The sequence below is a fragment of the Camelus dromedarius genome, chromosome 19, assembly GCF_036321535.1.
Source record: "Camelus dromedarius isolate mCamDro1 chromosome 19, mCamDro1.pat, whole genome shotgun sequence".
NCBI lineage: Eukaryota > Metazoa > Chordata > Mammalia > Artiodactyla > Camelidae > Camelus > Camelus dromedarius.
The window spans coordinates 40,058,097-40,080,611 of NC_087454.1; the positions used below are offsets into that span (position 1 = coordinate 40,058,097).

Sequence of the window (22,515 nt, forward strand, 5' to 3'; positions counted from 1 at the left end):
AAACGTGAGGCATGAGAAGGGCTGTGTCCCAGGCTTTTGTTGAGCCCCTGGGATGTGCCCCACCAGATTTTGTTCCTCGTCTTCGTGCAGTAAAGAATTCAAGAGCAAGCCAGTGTTGAGTAAAGGTAGATTTACTCAGAGAGATACATTGAAAGGCAAGAGAAACGTCACGAGATGTGGGGGTTTGATGCTCAGATTAAAAGTAGGTACACACTCCACAGACAGAGTGTGGGCCTTCTCCGAAGAGGGAGAGAGAGTGGTGACCGCGAGGTGGCGCTGTGTTGCTGGTTTTCATGGGCTTGGTGGTTTCATATGCTAATAAGTAGAAGGACCAGCCTAAGGGGAAGGGGCTGGGATTCCCGGGGAGTTGGCCATTTCCCACCCTGTGACCTTTTGTGGCTAGCCTTGGGACTGCCATGGTGCCTGGGGGCGTGTTATTCACCAAGTTACTATTACAATGGGTGTATAATGAAGCTCAAGATCTGCTAGAAGTTAAATCTCTTCATCCTGAGCCTCAAGGCCTATTGGGGGTTGAATCCTTCACCATTTTGATGTTAATTGCTGTGGCCTTCCTTGAATGGCTGTGCTCTGCCTGATTCCATCCTGTCTCGCTGTGATGACACAGAGAGAGCAAAGGCCGGGCCCTGCCTGTGCTCCTGCATTTAACAGGGGAAGGGGTGGTGTGGGCTGAGGATGACTCTGAGTGGTGAGAAGGATGTTTCAGATTTTCCCACGTGGGACATGGGGACCTGCCAGCATCCATCGCATATTTATCTCACGGGTATTATCGCTTGTGTTGTTACGGAAACAACAGGCCAGCCAAGAAACAAGCACTGAGATTTATTACGCCGGCGGGCTCAGAGAGGCTTCTGCTCTGAAGCTCTGAGCACCTCCAAGACCTGCACATGAGGTTCTATAGGGTTAATTACAAGTAAGGGACTATTAGCCAATAAGGTTCAAACAACAAAAAGCGAGGTATCAGTACACTGAAGCTTATCAATTTGGAACAGATCACGTTACTGATAATTGTTAACCTTGGATTTACGAGTTAGCATATTAGCCCAGTAAACTGACACTAAACTTCAGATTTACGAGTTAGCCCAGCAAAACTTAGATAGTAAACCGACACTTATCACAGTTAGATGTGTGACTTAACTTATTAGCCCAGCTGGGCTTTTCCTTCACAGTGTGACTCATCTTTTCTATTTTTCTCCTTTTTTTTAAGTATTTAATCCAAATTTAATATCAGGTTTGTTTTGGAAAGAAATTTCTCTTTTTCTTTTCTTTGGGGCTCATTTGGGGGGATAGGTAATAAGGTGTATTTATCTGTTAGTGGAGGCCGTGGGGCTTGAACCCAGGTCCCCGTGCACGCTAAGAACACGCTTTACCACCTGCCCCATCATCTTTTTCTTTTTGCTTTAGCTGCCAAGAATCTTACATCTGAATTTCTAGTCGGCCTTTAACACTGGCCCTGACTTCATGGAATCCATTTTTATGACTTTACCTCCCCCTGGTTTCATTTAAGTATTGAATCTCTATTTTCTCTTCACTCTCAGTTTTGCCTTTTTGTTGTTATGGTTGTTAAGCTGTGTTTAAAAAAATTGTTTAATTTCTCTTTTAGCAGGAGGCTGAAAGTAAATAAATATGTAAACAAACAGCACACTTAAATGCTTTTATATATTCTAAGCTGTTTAGTAGTTACTTAAAAACTGAATTGAATATTAAAATGATAACATTTTTAAATTATTTTTTAATTTTTTACAAAGATATAGCTGATTTAAAATATGATATGTTTCAGGTGTACAATAGATGCTCCATTTATAGTTACTGTAAAATATTGGCTGTATTCCCTGTGTTGTAAGATACATCCCTCTAGCGTGTTTACATTACATGTTGCAGTTTGTATTAGAAAGTTGGGTAACGCAGAGTCTGGGACGTGGCTGTGTCTGACCAAGGTTCACGGTCACCCTGACTGTCAGAGCCCAGGCCCTCACTCCTGTCTGCAGGGCAGCGAGTGGAGGCAGCCCTCAACAGCGCTGGCACCACCCTCTGAGTGGCAGTGACAGCAGTGACTGTGTGTGGATGTGCAAATTGTTGTTCCAGGAGCTTTACATGCATTTCTGCATTTAATAATTAAAGCCCTCCTGTGAGGAAGCGTTTTATGTTTTTAATGAATAATACATTTTGTTTTGATATTGATAGAATTAAAACCTCCGGAAAATTTAGAGGAGTAGTACAGTAAACGCTTAGATACAGTTCACCTACAAGGGAACTGTTTGCCCTTTGTGTCTGGCTTATTTTAGCATAAACTTTCAAGTTTCATCCATATTGTAGCCTGAATCAGTACTTTATTCTTTTGGTTTGATAATATCCTTTTTCTTTTTTTTCGTTATTTGTCTACTTAAAAATATTTTCATTGAAGTCTAGCCAGTTTATAATTTTGTGTCAGTTTCTTGTGTACAGCACAACACTTCAGTTAAATAGGAACATACCTGTATTTATTTTCATATTCTTTTTAAACATAAGTTACTATAAGATATTAAATATATTCTCCTGTGCTATACAGTATAAACTCGCTGTTTATTCTATACATAGTCGGTATCTGCAAATCTTGAACTCCCAATATATTCCTTCCCACACCCTCTCCCCTCTGGTAACCATAGTTTGGTTTCTTTGTCTCTGTGTCTGTTTCTGTTCTGTAGATAAGTTTATCTTTCTGTTTCTTTGTTTTTTTTTTTTTTTTTTTTTTTTTTTTTTAGATACCACATGTGAGCAATCTCATATGGTATTTTTCTTTCTCTTTCTGGCTTACTTCACTTAGAATGACATTCTCCAGGTCCATTCATGTTGCTGCAAATGGCATTATTTTATTATTAGTTTATGGCTGAATAGTAGTCTATTGGAGAAATATACTACAACCTCTTTATCCAGTCATCTCTCAGTGGACATTTAGGTTGTTTCCATGTCTTGCTATTGTAAATAGTGCTGCTGTGAACATTGGGGTGAAAGTGTCTTCTTGAATTACGGATCCTTCTGGATATATGCCCAGGAGTGGGATTGCTGGGTCATATGGGAGGTCAATGTTTTGTCTTTTGAGGAACCTCTATACAGTTTCCCACAATGGCTCCACCAAACTGCATTCTCACCACAGTGTAGGAGGGTTCCCAATTATCTGCAGCCTCTCCAGCATTTACTGTCTGTGAACTTCTGAATGATGGCTATTCTGACTGGTGAGAGGTGAGACTTGATTGCAGTTTTGATTTTCATTTCTCTCATAATGATATTGAGCATTCTTTCATGTGCCTATTGGCCATTTGTATGTCTTCATTGGAGAAATGTTTCTTTAGGACTTCTGCCCATTTTTGAATTGAATTGTTTGTTTTCTTTCTTATTAAGTGTAAAATCTGTTTACATATTCTGGGAATTAAGCCCTTGTCAGTTTCATTTATTGCAACTATTTTCTCCCATTTCATAGATTGTCTTTTTGTTTTGCTTTTTGTTTCCTTTTCTGTGCAAAAGCTTGTAAGTTTAATTAGATCCCACTTGTGTATTTTGGCTTGTATTTCTATTGCTTGAGTAGACTGCTCTAGGAAAACATTGTTGAGATGTATGACAAATGTTTTGCCTATGTTTTCTTCTAAGAGGTTTATAGTGTCTTGTCTACATGTTTAAGTCTTTAAGCCATTTTGAATTCATTTTTGTGTATTCTGTGAGGGAGTAGTCTAACTTCATTGATTTACATGCAGCTGTCCAGTATTCCCTACACCATTTGCTGAAGAGGCTGTCTTTACTCCATTGTATGTTCTCACCTCCTTTGTCAAAGATTCAATGACCAAAAGTTTGTGGGACTATTCTTGGTAATTTTGTTTATCGGTTCATTGATGGATGGATATTGTTTGTAACCTTTGGCTACTCTGAATGATACTGCCATGAATATTGATGTGCAAGTTTTTGTGAGAATATATTTTCATTCTGTTGGCTGTACAGTTGGCCCACCATATCTGTAGTTTCCACTTCATGGATCCAGATGGCTGATTGTAAAGGGACTCAAGCATACTTGGATTATGGTATCCAGGGTGGGGTTTTCCTGAAACGAACCGCCCGAGTATACTGAGGGATGAATCTATATGTAGGAGTGGAATTGCTGAGCCATATAACTCTAACCTTTTGAGGAAACACCAGGCTTTTCCAAAGAAGCTGCACCATTGCCCCTTTCCAACGGCTGCGTATTGAGGGTTCCCATTTCTCTGCCTCCTGACCGACACTTGTTAATGTCCATGATTTGATTATAACCATCCTAGTGAGTGTAAAATGAGATCTCATTTTGATGTTGATTTCGGTAGTGATGCTGAGCATCTTTTCATATGCTTATTGGCCAATTGTGTATCTATTTACATCCTTGGCATATTTAAAAATTGGGTCGATTTTCTTTGTATTGGTCAGTTGTAAGCATTTGTTTTGTATCCTGGATACTAGTCACTTATTAGATATATGCTTTGCAAAATTTTTGCAGATTGTTGTTTCACTTTAATTTTTTTAAACATTAAAGCTATCTCTTTCTAGGGGAGGTAATTAGATTTATTCATTTTATTTTTCTTGCTAAGCACGCACTCTATCACTTGAGCTACCCCCTTCCCCTTTCATTTCACTTTCTTGATGATGCCCTTTGTAACAAATGGTTTTAATTTTGATGAAGTCCAGTTTATCTTTTTTTTTTCCACTTGTGCTCTTGATATTGTATCTAGGAAGCCATAGCCTATCCTAGGACCACAAAGATTTATACTGTCTTCTTTTAGAAAGTTTATACATTTAGTTTTTACATTTCTGTCTGTGATCCATTTTGAATTAATATTTTATTTGTTATATAAAATATGGGGGTCAAGATTCCAGATTCATTCATTTGCCTTCAGATACCCAGGTGTCTCTGCACCATTTGTTGAATAGACTATTCTTTCAATGGAGTGTTTTTGGCACATTTCTTGAAAAATGACTGTAAATGTAAGTTTCCCCCTGGATTTTTTATTGTGTCTCATAGATTTATGCATCCAAATTTATGCCAGTAACATAATGACTTGAGTACTATAGATTTGTAATAACCTTTGAGTGAGTCCTTCAACTTTGCTCTTCTTTTTCAAGATTGTTTTGGCTGACCTGGGTCCCTTGCAATTCCATATGAATTTTAGGATCAGTTTTTTAATTTTTGCAAACAAGTCAGATGGAATTTTGATAGGGATTCCATTAAATTTGTAGATCACTTTGGGGAGTCTTAACATTTTTAACAATATTGTCTACCATTCCATGAACATGGGATGCCTTCCATATATGTAGATGTTTTAAATTTTTTTTGGTGATACTTCAAAATATCCAATGTACAAATCTTGTAAAATTTTGTTAAATGTATCTCTCATTTTATTTTTAATGCTGTTGTAATTGGAAAGGCTGAGCTTCCTAAGAGTGGGACTATATATCAATTTATTTATTTCTAGGATTCCTACACAGCAAATACCCTAGATTTATATTTGCTACATAAATCTATCCACAATTCTTCCCACCCCCGTGTCATAAGAAACCAAAACCCAGGTTAAGCTACCTGAACACCTATGTGGAAGTGAGAAGTAAGACCCTTGGGTGGGGCTTTGTGCAGATTATACTGAGAGCTTATTCAGTATGGCTTAATCTTAATTTCTTTTAAAGAATCCTTTCAGTGTATACAGTCAGATACATTAAGAACATGCCCTTTTGATGTGTGGAGGAGCTAAGACTATGATTTTCAAATAATTTCTAGTGACAGTGTTGTACTTGAAACCTAATTTGCATCAGTCTTTGAAGATTTATGTTTCAGGAGCTTTGACTATATAATACCTGTCTTTATTCAATAACTACAACTAAATGCTCAAACAACATGTAAGAGTTTGAGCAAACTGCCCCCGCCCCGTAGTGCTCGGTGGCTGCAGCTGTAATTAGAGTCAAGGCTTACCTATCCCAGTACGCTTGGGCTGATCTGCTCAAAGGGGTTAGTCCAACAGTTTGTCGGTAGTCTTTTGGACAAAGCCATAAAGCATTGATTTAAGGTTGCTGGAATGGAATCTATTTTTTTAATATTAAGTAAGCACATATTGAGTGATTACTGTGTTTTGGGAATTGTCCCTCAGCCTCAGATGAATATTATTTTGCTTAAAACCTCTCATATTTCCTTGTTATTTGCAATTTACAGATAAGGAGACTGAGGATTAAGTCTTCTCTCTTTTGGGGTTAGCTCATTATCAATGATGGGAAGTTGTAAGGAAAAAGATATTGATTCATCCAGAGAAAATATTTTTCTGAGGGTCTGCATTGAAGAGGGTGACCACTGAAGAGGGTGATCATTGTTTGAGTGAGACGAGCCCCGGGTGGTACGGAGTCAGCTTCCCTGTCCTGGACACGGCACGTGTAGGGCTGCGTGGTGGGTGAGGCGGCGCGGCCGCGCAGGGAACGCGGATGCCGGGCCGTTGGGCTGTGCTCAGGCCCGGTGGGGCTTTCTCCTAAGGGCAGTGGACCATCATTGACAGATTTTAAGTAGGGGAATGGGGTGCTCTCGTAGATCACTTTTGTCTTGTAGAATGCTTAGAAACATTTAGAAGGCTCGGCAGGAGGTGATGTGATGAGTCAGAGTAGGGTGGCTGCGAGGTGTAGCAGTGTTCAATTTTCAAGTGATTTTCAGTCCCAGGTTTGTGGCTCAGTAGCCGTGTCACTTTGGATGACACACTCAAGGAAGTGAAATAATTTATCTTATCAATTGAAGCAGTGATATACAGACTTCCCAGGACTGCTGTGGAGATCCAGTGAGATAACGTGTGCACAGTGTGCAGCATGGTCCCCAGCACACAGTCAGTGCTGAGTGAGTGCCATTGAGTACCTGGTAGGTCAGGTGTGGGTGGTGGGACTCGGTGACTGAGGAAATCTGGGCCCTGAACGAGGGGTCCAGTCACGTCTGTGAGTTATGAGCCTGAGCTGGGAGAGGCAGGGAGACCTTGCCCCCGACAATGGGCCCTGGGCAGGACGGCTATGGGAGGAGCACCGTGAAGTCAGCTCTTTGCAGGTGGAGTTGGAGGTGCCCTTGAAACATCTAAGTGCAATGTCACAATCACAGAGGAGGTCTGGGCCCGGGCTGTGCATTTTCCTATAATCTCAATCCCTGAGGACGCGGAGGTATTGATCACTGAACGTGAAGACATACTTTACAGGACAAGTGAATAGTAGTATCATCTCTGTCATCAAAGCTCACGTCTCTTTATTCATCACTCACTTTGCTAATTGCGTACTTACGGAGCTCACTTCACCGTCCTCACCTGGGCTCAGGCTCCACAGAAAAGTGCTGGTGAGTCTCCCTCTTTTCCAGAAGAAAACACATTTAGCTGGTAGCCTTCTGTACCTTGCCAGACTTAGAATTTTAGTTTGTTGATTTAATTCTATTTTCTGTTGTCCGTCTCCTGACAGGAGACACGTTTTACCTCATGGTCAGGTTTCAATTAGCTGTTACTGAGAATTGCTGATCTGATCCATAGTGTATGTTTTCTATTAACTTTGTAGAGTACTTATCATTTTTCTGTCTTTGCCCTTTAATTTTGTTTCCTCTTCAATGTTCTATCCTATTTGGGGCTTTATTTTATTTTTTAATTAAAAAATGTCTGTTAGCAGTTAAGAAAACAATAGGAAAGAAAAAATGCACATGGTATCTAAATTTAGAAAATATCTAGTGTGTTTTCTTTCTCGGCAATGGAGGGTTCTAGAAACTCGTGAAAACCTTCATTACATAAGTTCCTTAAAATGCTGATTAAGAAACAAAACTTTCCTTCCTCATCTTTCAAGCTGCACAGCTAATTGTCAAGAAAGTGAGGGGAAATTCTCAGAAGCCAAGACAAACCAGAAAGCAGGGATTCTGGGAGATACGTGAGCCTTAGAAGCCCTGGGGTGCCGGTTGGCTCCTGAACTGAGTTTCAGTTGCCCTGGCAGGAGGGCAGGAGGTGAGCCCGAGGCCTCTCACACTGGGAGTTGGATGGCTGTTCTTATGTAAGGCCAAGCACATCCTGAGAATCCTGCTTTATAAAAGGGTGAATTAGAAAGAAAAATATGCATTCCTCAAGGCAAGGAAGTAAGGAAAGTCAATTTTTTTGGAAGCGGGGAAAAATAACATATCCAAAGTAAGGATTTAGTCTAAATCTGTACTGGCATGAGAGTGACAACAAACTCCTGGCAGAAAATCACAGCTCCTCCCGGAAAGTGAAGTTGTGTTTTGAATGAATCAGTGGGCAGCCATTCCAAAAAAGGCCCCCAGAGTCTTCTGGATCAAGATACTGGACCCAAACACCTCCCTTCCATGGTCTCATTTAAATAACAGGAAAAGTTTTAAAGGAAAGAAGCCATAATCATAGTTCTATTTATTGGCATTACTATATGCTAGGAATTCAGAGGTGACTATGGATTTGTCTCCTCTTTTATGGACCTTACTTTCTGTTTGACATAGTTGGGGAACCTGGTGGAGGGTGGTGTTAGTCTGTTGCAATTAGCCAGGAGAGGAGATTAAGAAAGCAGTGAAGGTTGGGTAACATTTTTAGCTGAGGACAGTCCTGTTCAGTTGGCTTGTAATTGCAGGCTTGTTGAGTTGTCACTGGAGGGAATTGATCTTATGGAATTTGGACTTAACTCAGGCCTCTTCAGAATGGATAAGTGAACCTGGAGAAAGACAGTCAAATCTGTGCAGACATTAAAGTCCACGTGAACGTGCTGTATCCCTGAGCCAAAGATAGGACAAGTAGGCAGCACTTCTTGAGGATAGAGGAGTGGTTTTTAAGGTTCTCCAAGAATGAATCCCAGGGAACCGGGATGGCCAGTTGTCAAACTGTGACTTTGCTCTTTGGACGGTGTACCCACCGAGGTTATTGGCCGTTTACAGGTTTCCATTTCTCTTTAATACATATCAGGTGATGAGGACGTGGGCATAAACGTTTGACACCTTGTCGAGGTGACTGGGTACCTGCCTAGAAGCACGGGCACAGCTACGGCTGCGCCATATATCTTGCCGCCCATCCCGCTCCCCGGCTCCGTGATCACTGCAGAGTGGTTCCTTGTTGACATGTCCGTCTCCTCTGTGACATCGTAACCAAACAAAACACTGGAGCATATTAGCTTGGCTTTGTTCTTTTCCATCCTTCCCTTCAAATGATTATGACTGATAGTGGACCGAGTTACATTTGCAGATGATTCACACGTAGGGCTTTCAGTACAAACCTTGTAATCCCCACTGTGTGATCTAGAGAAGAAAGTTACATTCTTTCCAAATTGTTTTGATGCACTTATGTGGGAAAATGATGTACGTTTGAATATGTATTTCCTCTCTGAATCATCATGGCTAGAGATGAATATTTGTAGACATGGAATGAGTTTTCTGTATTTGAACTGTATGGTACCCTAAATTCTCCCCAGCTTTTTAAAGTCATCACTGGAGTTCTACCTCCAGAGTGCCCCAAAGCATCCACCACTGCCTGTTCTTCGGACACTGTGAGTTTCCAAGTTGGAGAAGGCTGCTGGCTATTGAGGCATTCTCTGGCACATCTCTGGCTGGCTGATGTGGGCTTAGCACCCAAGACTTGGCAGACAGTAACTAACCATGGTCACGTCCATTTCTGGAACACTCATGGAGGATTTTACACCTATGCTAGTGGCATACGTTATTTCATTTAGTTTTCCCAACAATCATAATTAGATTTTATCCCCTGTATTAAAAAGGAAACTGTCAAAGCAAGTGACGTGCAGACTTTGGACTGGAACACGGGTCTTTCTGATCCCTGTCTCTGTTCCCTCCCCGGCCTATCCTTCCAAATGGCCAGGAGACTCTTCCTCAGTCTTGAGTTTCCCACTGATGTTACCACTCTCTTCGATTCTGGAGAGGAAAACAAGTCTAAACTTACTTTCCAGTTGTAAATGGAATGGAGAGTTAGCGTTGGAAGCCGGGAGAGTCTGTTCTGTGATGAAGCGGCCTCGGAGCCACTTCCACTGGGACGTCACGTCACTGTCTGGGCCCCTTGCTCAGCCTGTGCACAGGTGACAGCACAGATGTGCCGAGCAGTCCTCCCGGACAGGGCAGTGGTTTGGAAATGAGTTTGGGGATTTGGTTTCATTACATAGGTTCCTGAGGGCCTTGGCCTTGCACTTCGAGTGGGAGCATTCCCTGTCCCACAGACTCGTGCTCTGGGCCCGTGCAGACCTGATGTGGCCCCAGCCTGAGGCTCAGGGCCCCTGGTGATGAGGAGCATTTTAGTCCATGGTCTGCCGGAGACTCTGACACTTCTGGGCTGTGGGGCTTTGTCCAGGATGATAATAATTCCTCCCCGTGTTTCAGGTTTCCTTGCCTGAGAGCTGGGGTAGTAATAGTTTCTGAGATGATTGTAATGATTCAGTAACGGGCGCAGCGTGTGCTGGCAGGTAGCTGGTGTTTAAGGAGCAGAAGTCGCATTCATTCTGTCAGCCTCTCACTGTGTGCTCTGTGGTTTGAGAGGTTGTGTGTTCGGTGAAAGTCCCGCCCAAACCCTATGGTCTAGATGAAACGGTGTTCCCTTTATTTTCCCTTCCTTTTCCTCTTTCCCTTCTCTGTGTCCCATGTTTACGTAGCAGATTCTTCTATTTCAGGGAATACGGGCCTTTCTAGTAAAAGGAGAGGCGGAACGCGGAGAGGTGGGGCCCGGAGGGGGTCTGGAGCGTCTGCACAGCGCTGCTTCCCTGCGTTTCTGCATCCGGTCCCATCAGGGCACTAAGTCAGCTTTCCTCTTCCTTCCTGTGTCATCGGGTCTCTGTTTTAAGGGAAAACTTTTTTAAGTGTCTTTTTTCACTTACCTGTTTCGTTCAGATGCTTGTTGCTTTTCTCCCTGTGCCTCAGCGTTCCGAGGAGAGAATTCAGCAGTGCAGCATCCTCTCCGAGCTCTATGAGTTGATCGGCTTCCACTGCAATTCCGCCTTCTTCAAGTGGGTGGCCCCCGTGCAGCGCGCGGCCCCCGGCATCCCGGAGCCTGGCGGGAAGGCCTGCTACCGACTCCTTCTGCAGACGGTTCCTGGCTACAGTCTGTCGCAGTTTCCGCAGGACTTCAGCAAAGGTGTTGGAACTAAAACATTGCTTCAGTCCGATTAACCATGCCTGGTTTGGGCCCTGCTGTCCTGTCTCATCAGGGTGAATACTGGTTCGTGTAGTAAAGGGCTCAGCAGACTTTTTCTGTCAAGGGCTTGGGAGTAAATATTTCAGGGTCTGCAAACCTCCTGATCTCTGGTGCAGCTGCTCAGCTCTGCTGTTCAAACGCCAGAGCAGCTGGACAGTCCACACACCCACAGAGCTTTATTCACAGTGGTGGCTGGGGCTAGATAGGGTGTATGAACTGCAGTTTGTCCCCACAGCCTCCTCAAATTTGACGCCTGCACCAGAGTGTACATTTGCAACAATGGGTGAACCTGCACTGACACGTCATCATCACCCAGAGCCCATACTTGACACTAGGATTTACACTTGGTGGTGTGCACTCTGTGGGTTTGGACAGATGTGCAATGACACGTATCCACCGTCACAGCATCATACAGAGTAGTCTGTCTTAGTGACCCTAAAAATGCTCCGTGCTGCACCTCATTCATTGCTCCTTCCCCTCTAGCCTCTGATAGCCACTGATCTTTTAGTCTCTGTGGTTTTGCCTTTCACAGAACACCATACAGTTGGAATCAGACAGTTGCAGAACCTTCCCAGATTGGCTTCTTTCCGTTAGTAATATGCGTTTAAGGTTCCTCCATGTCTTTCCATGCCTTGATAACTCATTTCATTTTAGCACCAAATAATAGTCCATTTTCTGGCTGGACCACAGTTTATCCATTCACCTACTGAAGAACAGCTTAGTTGCTTCTGAGTTCTGGTGATTATGAGTAAAGCTGCTATTAACATCTGTATGCAGATTTGTGTGTGGACACAAGTTTCCATTTCGTCGAGCAAACACCAAGGAGCACATTTGCCCGATCATATGGTAGAAGTACGTCTAGTTTTGTAAGAAATTGCCAGACCACCTTCCAAAGTATCTGGGCCATTTTCCATTCCCACCAACAATACATGAGAATTCCTGTCACTCCACATCCTCACCAGCATTCGGTGCTGTCAGTGTTCTGCGTTTTGGCAGTTCTGACAGGTATGCAGTGGTACCTCGCTGTTTCAGTCTGCATCCCCTTGATGACAGATGCTGTGGAGCATCTTTCCATAGACTTCTTTGGCATCGAGATTTCTTCTTTAATGAGGTGTGTGTTCAGGCATTTTGTTCATTTTTTAATCAGGTTATTCATCCTTCTTGTTGAGTTTAAAGAAATCTTGGTATATTCTGGATATCAGCCCTTTATCAGTGTGTCCCTGCCCTTCAGCTGCAGCACTGGAGTTGTCCTTTGGGTCTCAGTGGAGTGTCAGCACTTCAAACAGGTTCCCTGTCTTCCTTCAGCCTAAATACTGTCCTTGTATTTGTCACTTTCATTGACTCATTTTGTTCTTTTTGAATAGCATTTCCCATAATTTGTAAGTACATTAAAAAAGAAGGGCAATGATTGAACACCGCCTCCCCCACCAGGCTGTGTGCCCTGTGAGAGCAGAGGCCCTATCCCCACTCACCGTTTCCCATGACAGCACATGGCACATGTCCATGTAAAAGTGTGTAACATGGGGCCAAACCTGATGAGCAGCTATGATGACAAGTGTTGGCTACCATTTATTGAGTAGACTTTGTTTCTGATCTTAATTATTAAATCACATGAATGAAACTTGTTTGTTTTGAAAAATAAAACAACAAAGCACACCTCCATGTGATTGGTACTTTCTACTTAGCCTTCTGACCCAGGAGGGGACTTTCACCATCATTTTGTGGAGGATGTTGGGGAGGTAAAGTAAGAGAGTGAGATCAAATAAAGTAAAAATGATAACTATCAGCTGGTTTTATTTTCACTAAGCCATAAATTAACTTTAAACTCTATCTCAGATGTTGTTCTGTTGTTTTAAACATTTCTCATAGAATTAAATGGAAGACCACTAAACCCTGAAAGGGAAATTTTGTGCTCAGGTCCTGAAATGTGTTTATGTCTATTTCTTGAAATGCACATTTTCCCTGCTGGTTACAGAAAGTCGAGGTGGAAACACAGCCGTGCGCTGTGTGTGTCTGCTGGCTTCACGGGCTGCTCACTGTCATTTTCATTTTCTTTTGTTGCAGCTTATGAAGGTTTTCCATGAGATATATTGCTCAGCCTTTTCCTGAATGAAGGATTGAATTTTCCACAGGAAATATTATGAAAGAGAGTGACAAGGCACATCGGTTTTACAAAAAGGCATAGTTGATGTAATAAACTCTCACTATGGTGAACTTTTTGAATACAAGCCAGTTGAAAATTTTATCACTAGGTCATATGCCACAAATCTGTCTTAAGAATAAAAAGATTCAAATTTTATAGAAGAAGCAGTTTGAATCTAGTAGAAATTATGATTTGTACACTATTTGTTGTTAGATCTTATACTCAGTCTTATCATAATTGCCTGTGGTAGGAACTGGATCATTATTTATTTATTTAAAAAAGAAAATCCACTAGGTGCTATTTGCCCCATTCTTGATGCGGCAGTGCTGAGGTTAGTTAAGTTGGGCCATTCAGGATTCTTAGCTAGGTTTCCTGGACATTGATTTCAGCCTCTTTATCTTTTTTACAATCTCTTCTTTTGTGTCGGACTTTGGTCTTTTGACAACGTGGAAATACTGCACGGATCTGCCTTTCCCTTTTTTCCTGTCTTTGTGGGGAAAGATTTCTGTAAGACAGACTACTAGGACATTAAGGATTTTGTGTGGGGTAAGTTTGGTCAGTTCTAAGGATTTCAATTCATACGTAATAATACTTGCCATTCAGCTAATGACAGTAAAATTATAAACTAACTTAAGTATACATCAGTAAGTATAGTACAATAAGCCCATCACCCAGATTAAGGAATTCACAAACTTCCATATTTCCTTTATTCAGACCTTTGTTCTTTAATTTGTCCATTGTTGAACTATTTGACAGCAAATCCAAGAAGACATGTCATTTTACCCTATGTACTCAAGTAGGCATGTCTGAAAAATGAGGGCCTTTTCTTTGATCAGGTTTTTCCATTTGACCCATGTGCTCGTTAAGTACCAGCTGTATCAGGCATCTCACTAGGCATTAGGGACCCTTGGGGCAATGAGACAGTCCTGGCTCCCAAGGAAGTTAAGGGTTGATGGAAGAAACCAACACAGGAGCTTGGGTGCCTCACTTAAGGTCTCTACTGGATGACACCAATTGGACAAAATTTGTGCACAATACAGTAGGATTCACAGAAGGGACTGGTCAGACTTGTAGGGCAGGCCGTGAGAGAGGCGGTCAGCAGGGCTACAAGAGGAGGAATCATTTGATCAGAATCTGAAATCCTTTCTGCCAACCTTCCTACCAAGCCTCCAGGGCCCATCACAAACAACCCTGTGCTGTAACTGTTTTTGATTCCAGTTACCACATCTCCTTCAGGAAGGATTTTAAGGTGGAAAATATTTAAAATCCATAATTGTTGACAGAAGAGACATAGAACCAGGAACATGTAAACAACACAAATGTCCATCAGCACATGACTGGATAAAGACGAGGTGATACACATCTACAATGGAATACTACTCAGCCATAAAAAATGCCATTTGCAGCAACATGGATGGACCTGAAGACTGTCATTCTAAGTGAAGTGGGGTGGAAAGAGAAAGAAAAATGCCATAAGGCTTCATTTATGGGGAATCTAAAATTAATAGCAATAATAATAAGACCACAAATGAACTAAATATTATTTTGATTTCTTGAATATATGTAAGCACATCTGACTGTCCTCTGTGATTGGTTACCATATTCTGTTTATTATTCTTTTGTAGATGTCCTTATTCCTCTGGTAACTGTAATTTTAAAAATCTAAAGCTCTAATCTGTTCTTAGAAAGAATAATTAGTACATATATGTAAACTAAAAAATGCAGTATGCTCTATACATGTATTTACATGCAATATGTGTATGTGAAGTTGAACTGTAATAATTCTACCTAATAAAACTGAAAAAGGAAAAAAATAAAAAATTTATTTTAAAAAATCACCCCTCTTTAGATATTAAAACGTTCATTGCTGAGATTCTGTGAAAGACAGCATGGAAGTAGGTTTTTAAGATTTTCTCCTTGCTCCTCGGTGAGCAGCCTGGGCTGCACAGCTTGGCGGCCACAGGCACCCAGGACTTGCCGGCTTGCTCCTCACTTGTTGGGAGGAAGATTAGCTGCTTCAGGAATATTTATGCTCTTAGAAGTTGCTGAAAACCCCACAGAGCTTCTGTTTACATGGAGTGTATCTGTCAATATACCCCATTTTAGAAATTAGAACAGAAAATTTAAACCCAAGAACTGACAAGCACTCGCTGTCCCAGCACGTGGTCAAAGCAGTGCTGCCACGGTGGCGTGTGTTGGTTCTAGAAAAAATGCACCGTACACTCTAGAATGAGGGTGAACCCACAGATCTCATCTCAGCAATGCTATGAAGAGGTGGGACCCAAAGCCCCTAAAACAGTGCTGAAGTCCCCAGATGTCTCAGAACACACAGAGCCATGGGATCAAGAATCCAGTGTCTCACGGATCATCAGCCGTGGAGACCGCGTCCTGGGTCAGGAGGAGCAGAAGTAGGGATAGCAGGCACACAGTCCTATTGACAGCCAAGCTTTAAAGGTGTTGAATTGACTGAAAGTTTGGCAAAGATTTGCATTTAGACTACTACATTTCCTCTCCTGGAGACGTTAGAAGGATAACACTGATTAATAGAGGATGATTGTAATGGATTAATTATGATACTGATGACATGGGCTGCCAACACTAACCCTGCACTCAGTGTAGACTAAGCATTTTATGTACACACTTCGTTAGGTCTCCACACCACTGCAACGTGGCATTAAGCACTCATACAACCATGAAACCAGTGACTATAGAACAGTCACAAGCCTTCCTCTCCAGCATGAGGTAGCAAAACCAGCAAGGATTTTCAATGACAAAAGCCAAAATCATATATTTTTGGGAAAGAAAGCAAATGAAACACTGAAGAACAATAAACCCAAAGAGCAGATGGAATGGAAAATTTTATTGAAGAAAGCAATGATTGATTCAATTAAAACAGCTAATGTCCCTGGTATAATTGAACCATCAATCCAAATTTTTGGAAAAGTGGGTTGTTAAATTACTGTCTCATTTAATATTGGAATTCCTATTTGGACCAATTTGATATGCATCACTGGTTTGAAGTTAGATATTTAGGTAAATAACAATATTCCTTTTTTTTTTTAAGTTAACAGGAAACATAACACAGGACTCCAGATTTAGGGAGAGAATGCAAACAACTACTATCATACTCCGTCCAGTAAGGACACGTGTCCCTGCGTCACCAAAGCAATGAGAATTTGCACACAGAAAACACAGTTCTCCAATTGTGACAAATACGAGACTGTGAGCCATGAATTACGAGAACAAGCAACTGTTTAAATGCCATGGGCAAATTTTTTTTATCATCTTGAAGACATCACTGATGTTCTAGGTAAGAAAAAGAATTGTTTTACTAACAAATCCAACTGACACAGGGGTTTTTCCAAGTGAGAAGGTGATTCTAAAAAGTGCAGTAAAATGAGTAAAGATGATCTGCGCAGTGACGGAGATGGTCTTAGACTAACCAGCACCACGATTCCCGGTTTTACACTTGCTCTCTGCTCGTCACCTCTGACACAAGAACTCATCAAATGATTTTTTTTTTCTTTAGGGAAAAAAACAGATAAACAAAATCTAACTACAAGATGTGGTATGTAAAGCGGTAATGAAGTTGTCTAACCTTATGATGCAGCCAGTGTAATGTAGCACTTATTCGGGCACTAGAATTTTTAATTTATTTCTTTTATACCCTATTTCTATCCTAAAGGAGACACTTAAATTTTTCTACTTTATTGAACATATCTTGTGAGGGTTGTGATATACACTGGTATGGCACTTTTCAGAGATTCAAAATCGCCTCTGTGGTTGTGGTCAGGAAAGACAAGGCTCCCTCACAGCTGCGACGGAGAAGGAATCCACGGAGTCAGCCCCCGGGCAGCTTCCGAACCGCATCTGCTTGCACTTAGCACAGGACACCATCAGCAAGTGTGACTCTGACAAGGAGATTTCCCCGGGGACCTGGGAGGTGCGCTAACATTGTGAAGCCACTTGTTTCCCAGTTAGATAAGGCTTGGAAAAATAGTTTATTAGAAGTGACTCCCTTTGTATGTGCCTTTTGTCCTGAGAGGCCACTAATTAGCATAGAATATAAAATAATCCATAATATAAGAATTTGGGTACCCCATCTTTCCATCTACCTGTCTATTTGTTTATCATATTTATACTTAGGTTACATTTTCTACGACGTTCATTTCCGGGCACCAGAAAGAAAGGTTACAAAATATTTATTATAAATAGGGGGGACTGGGTCTAAGGGTTAAAAACCACTACTGCCAACAATAAAAACCATATAATAATTTTAATCTCAGTTGCATCAGTCCTTCCAGAATTACTCCCTCAATTTCACTGTTAAAACAGTAATGGAATCTCTGTTCTTCCAAGACTCGGGCCTGATCGCCACCCATCCAGACATCTGTCTGTGTGTCCCTACTTGTCCTCGAGGCCCCCGAACACACCTTATGGGGTGAACTTTCTTCAGTGTCCCTACTGTAGGGGAAACCTGGAAGTCCAAGGCACTGTCCAGGATTCACACCTACCTGCAAAAATCAAAGTCATGTGACTGAAACGGGACAACCCAGGAGGTGTGATAGGGCTGAAAACTCACCAAAAACAGGTTTTAGGGCCTTACTCAAGCCCTCTACCTCCTAACATGAAGAAGGACAGGGAGGCCCAATTAGCCACGAGACTGGGGGTCTTCATTACTCCATGAATAAAGGATTTGTGCCAGTGCCACCTTTAGACAGGGAACCCCAGAACCCAAACTTGGAAGCACCCCGTCCCCTCCCCTCTGAACAAATATTCTCTCAAGACACGTAGTGAGAGATGGGAGCCCCGGAGAACTCTGGAATAAGATGCAATATGAAAGACTGCTGGTAACAAATGGTGTGGAGCTCGGGCAGCACCCAGGGCCACCAGCCCTTCTGGTACCACTGATGCCCACACTTCCATCCACAACAGTTTCTTCAGGACCCTTACGCACACATAACCATCACACAAAAATGATTGCTTAGACATAATTTAAGAGAAATAACATTATGAGAATGCCAAATTCATGACAAGTCAGAGTCAAGACCCCAGAGTATTTACTGGCTGAGATCTCACATGTGCTCTGCAGTGAGCTTTAAACCCTTAGGACACAGTCATGGAACAGTAGGCATTTTCTTTCTTTCCTCCAAGTTGGCTTTACTGGAGAACTCTGCAGACACAGGAAGACTCTGGATCCCACCTCTACTACTTACACAAAGGGCTCATCACGTGGAGTGGGATCAGCGCTGGTGCGACAGGCTCCAATGTGAGCACTCCCGTGCGCAGCTCCCCAAGGAGCAGAGCACCCCCCACGGGCACTGCAGTGCCTGCAAGAATCAGGTGTCTGATGAGTGAGCCTGGGGCGGGCAAGACAGGAAGCGAGCACAGCTCCCTCACGCTCTGCAGGTGATCTCTGTATCATCTTGAATAAATAGTCAGCATTAAAGATGTTTGACCAGATTGTAAAAGGTAAGGCCTCCCCTAATCTCCTCGCATTCCTTTAGTGGGAGTCCTGTTAGAACACATGGCGATAAGAGACGCTGGCTTTACATGCGCAGGTTGCCCTCAGGGCTGCAGGGGAGGCCACGGTGCTGCCTCTGCCCCACCTCCTGCCCTCGTCCCCCAGACCTCACAGGGGCCGCTGTCTCATTTCTCTGACTGTCTCTCCTTGGTATTGCTGCTCTTCCAGCTTTTAAGAGCTCATAAGAACCTCACCAGAAAATCTTTAACAGTGAACCCAAATCAAATGAAATCAACCACAGAAACACACTGCCTTCATCATTATTTTACATTTTAGGAAGAAATTCTTGAAGACAACTCCCTGACCTGAAGGGATGGATGGAGGAGAAAAGAAAAGAAGACAAGCATTTTTGGACCATAAAAAATGAGAGGTAACCAGATGGTGGCCAGTTATCATTGCACCTTTCTGCCCGCCCCAATTTCACATGCCCCTCCCAACTCAACTCATCAGAACTCCACTGAAGGAGACGGCTTTGCAAATTTATTGGAAGCCAAAGAAATCGCTTGAGAAACAGTCTCCCAAACCCAGCGAGAACACTGAAAGCTGACCAGTGCCAGGATCTGAATACTAAAACACACAGATTCAACTCCGATACCCTCCCTGGTGGGTGTACTTACAGTGGGGGTGTCGCCATGCAATTTGTCAGCATCCAACATATAAAAATGAAAGGGACACCAGTTTTCAACATCACAGTCCCTCTGAAACAACTGGTGGTCAAATATCGTTTGTCAGCAGCAAAAGTCGATTTTCTCCCCTGCACGTGGAGGTGAACACACAGAAGAGACTGATGATCCCCGCTACGAGTGTAGCTAAGTGTGTCTAAGCAAACTGGCTCCATCAGCCTCCTGATGAGCAGGGGAGTGTGTGAGCCGCGGGGCTCTACAGACTGATGGCCAGGCAAGGAGGGCGCTTCCTTTGGGGAGAAAAACACGGAAGCAGCACTCGCTGGAAATAAATTCTAATTAAAATTTCAGGTGCGCTTCCTGCAGCGTAACCCACGGCAATAGATGAGGCTCCCTCCGTGCTGTCCAGTCATGTGAGCCAGGGTCATTATTATACCTGTGTGTTTGGTTTAGCAAGTGAATCATGTCTGTTTTCTGGAAATTACATGAGGGTGGAAAACCTTCCAAACATGTTCACTTATTTGCTGTGGAATTTGTTTAATCCTCTTAAGAGTATTTACAATGACAACCTTCCTAAATAAGCATCTTTGCCCGAGAGACCTTTCCAGGCACATGCGCCGAAACCTAGGACAACCCAGAAGCAAAATCAAAACCGTTTCAGCTGCACAGCACCGCAGAATGCGTCCAGTTTGAGAATCAAGGATTATTTTCTCCACACCCTTTTACTCTTCTGCCCAAATTAATCAGCCTCTGCTGCTCTTGTATAGTGAGTATCGTATGACTCATCTTCTCTGCCTGTAAAATGGAAATGGGAGATACTTCTACCCAATAAAATGTCATAGAACTAACCACCAAAATTATATATGTTAAAAAAAAAAGAAAGGCCAGGGCTTTATGCTGTCCAGGGTTATGAATCATTTATTTAATGTGTCAATTGTTAGAAGAGTAAACTTTTCTAAATGTAAAACCTCCTCAGAAATCTTCAACTACTATTCAAGAAAAATATCACAGGAAATTTCTGAAAAGTATTTAAAGGAAAATCATTTTTAACTGAATCATATTCTAGGCACACTGAATAAATTCTCTTTAGAGAACTCCTACTTTTTTTTTTTAATAAATGACCTATAAAAATACACCCAGCATTAATCAGTAAATTTTTATTCCTTATTTTTAAAATTTTTAAGGCATGTTATTTTTCTTAAATCAAATGAGGAGATATTCGCAAGCCAATGGACAACGGAATTACCTAAGAGGACATTATAAAGCAGCAAGAGCAACTAGCACTTTGCCAAGCATTCTGCCTGAGAGTCACTCGTACATTCTTATTTTGACCTGACCGCTTGGAGGTGAGCTCCATCAGCCCATTTAACACACGAAGAAACTGAGGCTCTGGGTGGTCATATTTCCAGTACATAGTGGAGCCAGGATCCAAACCCGGATCACTGTTTATAGAGCCTGTGCCTTTACCAGATCACACTTACATTTCTCACTCTTCAAATGCACTCAGTCCCCGTGGTAAAACACCTTCCTTGTGTTTCAAAGAGTTTTAGGAAGTACTGAATTACAAGGACTAATCAGACATTTGTATGGGCTAATTTTTTATTTTCTGATTTTCCTGAATCAGTTCAGGCTGAATTCATACTACTTACGAGGAGAAGTCCTGAGGCAGAGGAGAGAAGGGAAGATAAGCCAGACATCAACAATTTCAAGAGATCCACTTCATCAAGGAAGCAAAGTATTAAATAAACCACTTCAGCTACACGCTTGTCAATAAACCTTGGTGTCTCTGTCTCAGCCTGAAGGAGGGTAAGCCCTCCAGCCCATCTGCCTTCCAGCCACTTACCCTGTATGATCTTGGTTCCCTCACCTGTGACACGTGTGTTCTCCAGGGAATCTTTGTAGAGATTAAACGATAAAACTACATGCAAAAGGGATACTTATTTGCTAGACAGAAGGCACTAAACAAATAATAAAATTATTGTATTTCATGAAAGTGGGAGGTAGGTCTCCCAATTAAACATTCCAGATAGAATCCCAACAAGAACTTTAATTTATCTGCCAGAAATTGTAAAATAACATTTCTTTTTTAAGGGCTGTATCCATTCTCCCTGCTTTTTACCAATCCTGGCTGTTATCCTGAAAATGTATTCCCAGAACTTGGCATCCATCTCCCATATTTAAATCCTTAAAGTTTGAAATTATGATGAAGCTTGGGCACATAAAGATTCACACCATAATTCACAGAATAAACAAAGACCACAGGAACAGGGCCACCTCCAGGCCCCATGTGCTCAGGACAGGCTCCAAACTTCATAAAATCAGTTGCATGCTGTTTGAAGAGAAAGAAAATTGAATGTGATCAAGGAGGCTGATGTAGAGCACTGGCTGGCTCAAGAGACGACTCCTTCAACCCCTCGTCTGACTTAAGTCATCTAACAGTTATCAGTTGATCTCTAACTAAAAGTAAAACAGGGGTAGGATTGGAAAGTAAATTTTTTCCTACAATATATACGTATTGTCAACTAAAAATTGGCACTTGTCATCTGCCTCTGATTTGATTAAGTCATGAGCCACGGCAGCTGCTGACCTTCAACACCCTCTGAAAGTAGTTCTGGGTGGAGATCAGGAATGGGGCGCTCTGTGCTCTGGGAAAATGGGCAGAAAAGCCTTCAGATAGTTAGACATTTCCAGGAAATTTTAAAAGCCCAAATTTTTGCATCTCCTCCTATCTAGAAAGGCACTGAAATCATTAACAGAGACACCTGCTCCTCGACTAGCAGCAGCTTCTGACTTAACGTATACTTGACTGCACGTCCCCCTTCAATGAAATCTCATATAATGCTGAGCTCCCCCTCATCTTCAGAGCAGTTCCTCCGAGCTCTCTGAGATGCTGTCACCTGGGCTCTGGTCCTAATTTTGCCCCAGATAAAACTTAACCCACAACTCTCACGTTGTGTGCTTTATCGACAGTACCACAAAAATTAAGCTTACATACTTGAACACATAGTAAACATTCAGTATCAAACATTTCTTGACTTA

General features: G+C 42.1%; 1 long non-coding RNA gene across 6 annotated transcripts in view; it reads left to right on the plus strand.

The window, feature by feature from the left end:
- Positions 1 to 22,515, plus strand: part of LOC116151649 (uncharacterized) — a 75,824-nt gene that overhangs the window by 49,678 nt on the left and 3,631 nt on the right. For 5 of the 6 annotated variants that reach the window (XR_010376936.1, XR_010376933.1, XR_010376937.1 and 2 more), the window contains 5 exons: positions 10,913 to 11,126; positions 16,394 to 16,639; positions 19,130 to 20,242; positions 20,661 to 20,822; positions 21,101 to 21,282. This is a non-coding gene — a long non-coding RNA (uncharacterized LOC116151649). The remainder of the gene's footprint in view (positions 1 to 10,912; positions 11,127 to 16,393; positions 16,640 to 19,129; positions 20,243 to 20,660; positions 20,823 to 21,100; positions 21,283 to 22,515) is intronic. The other variant, XR_010376934.1, reaches the window with a different exon arrangement.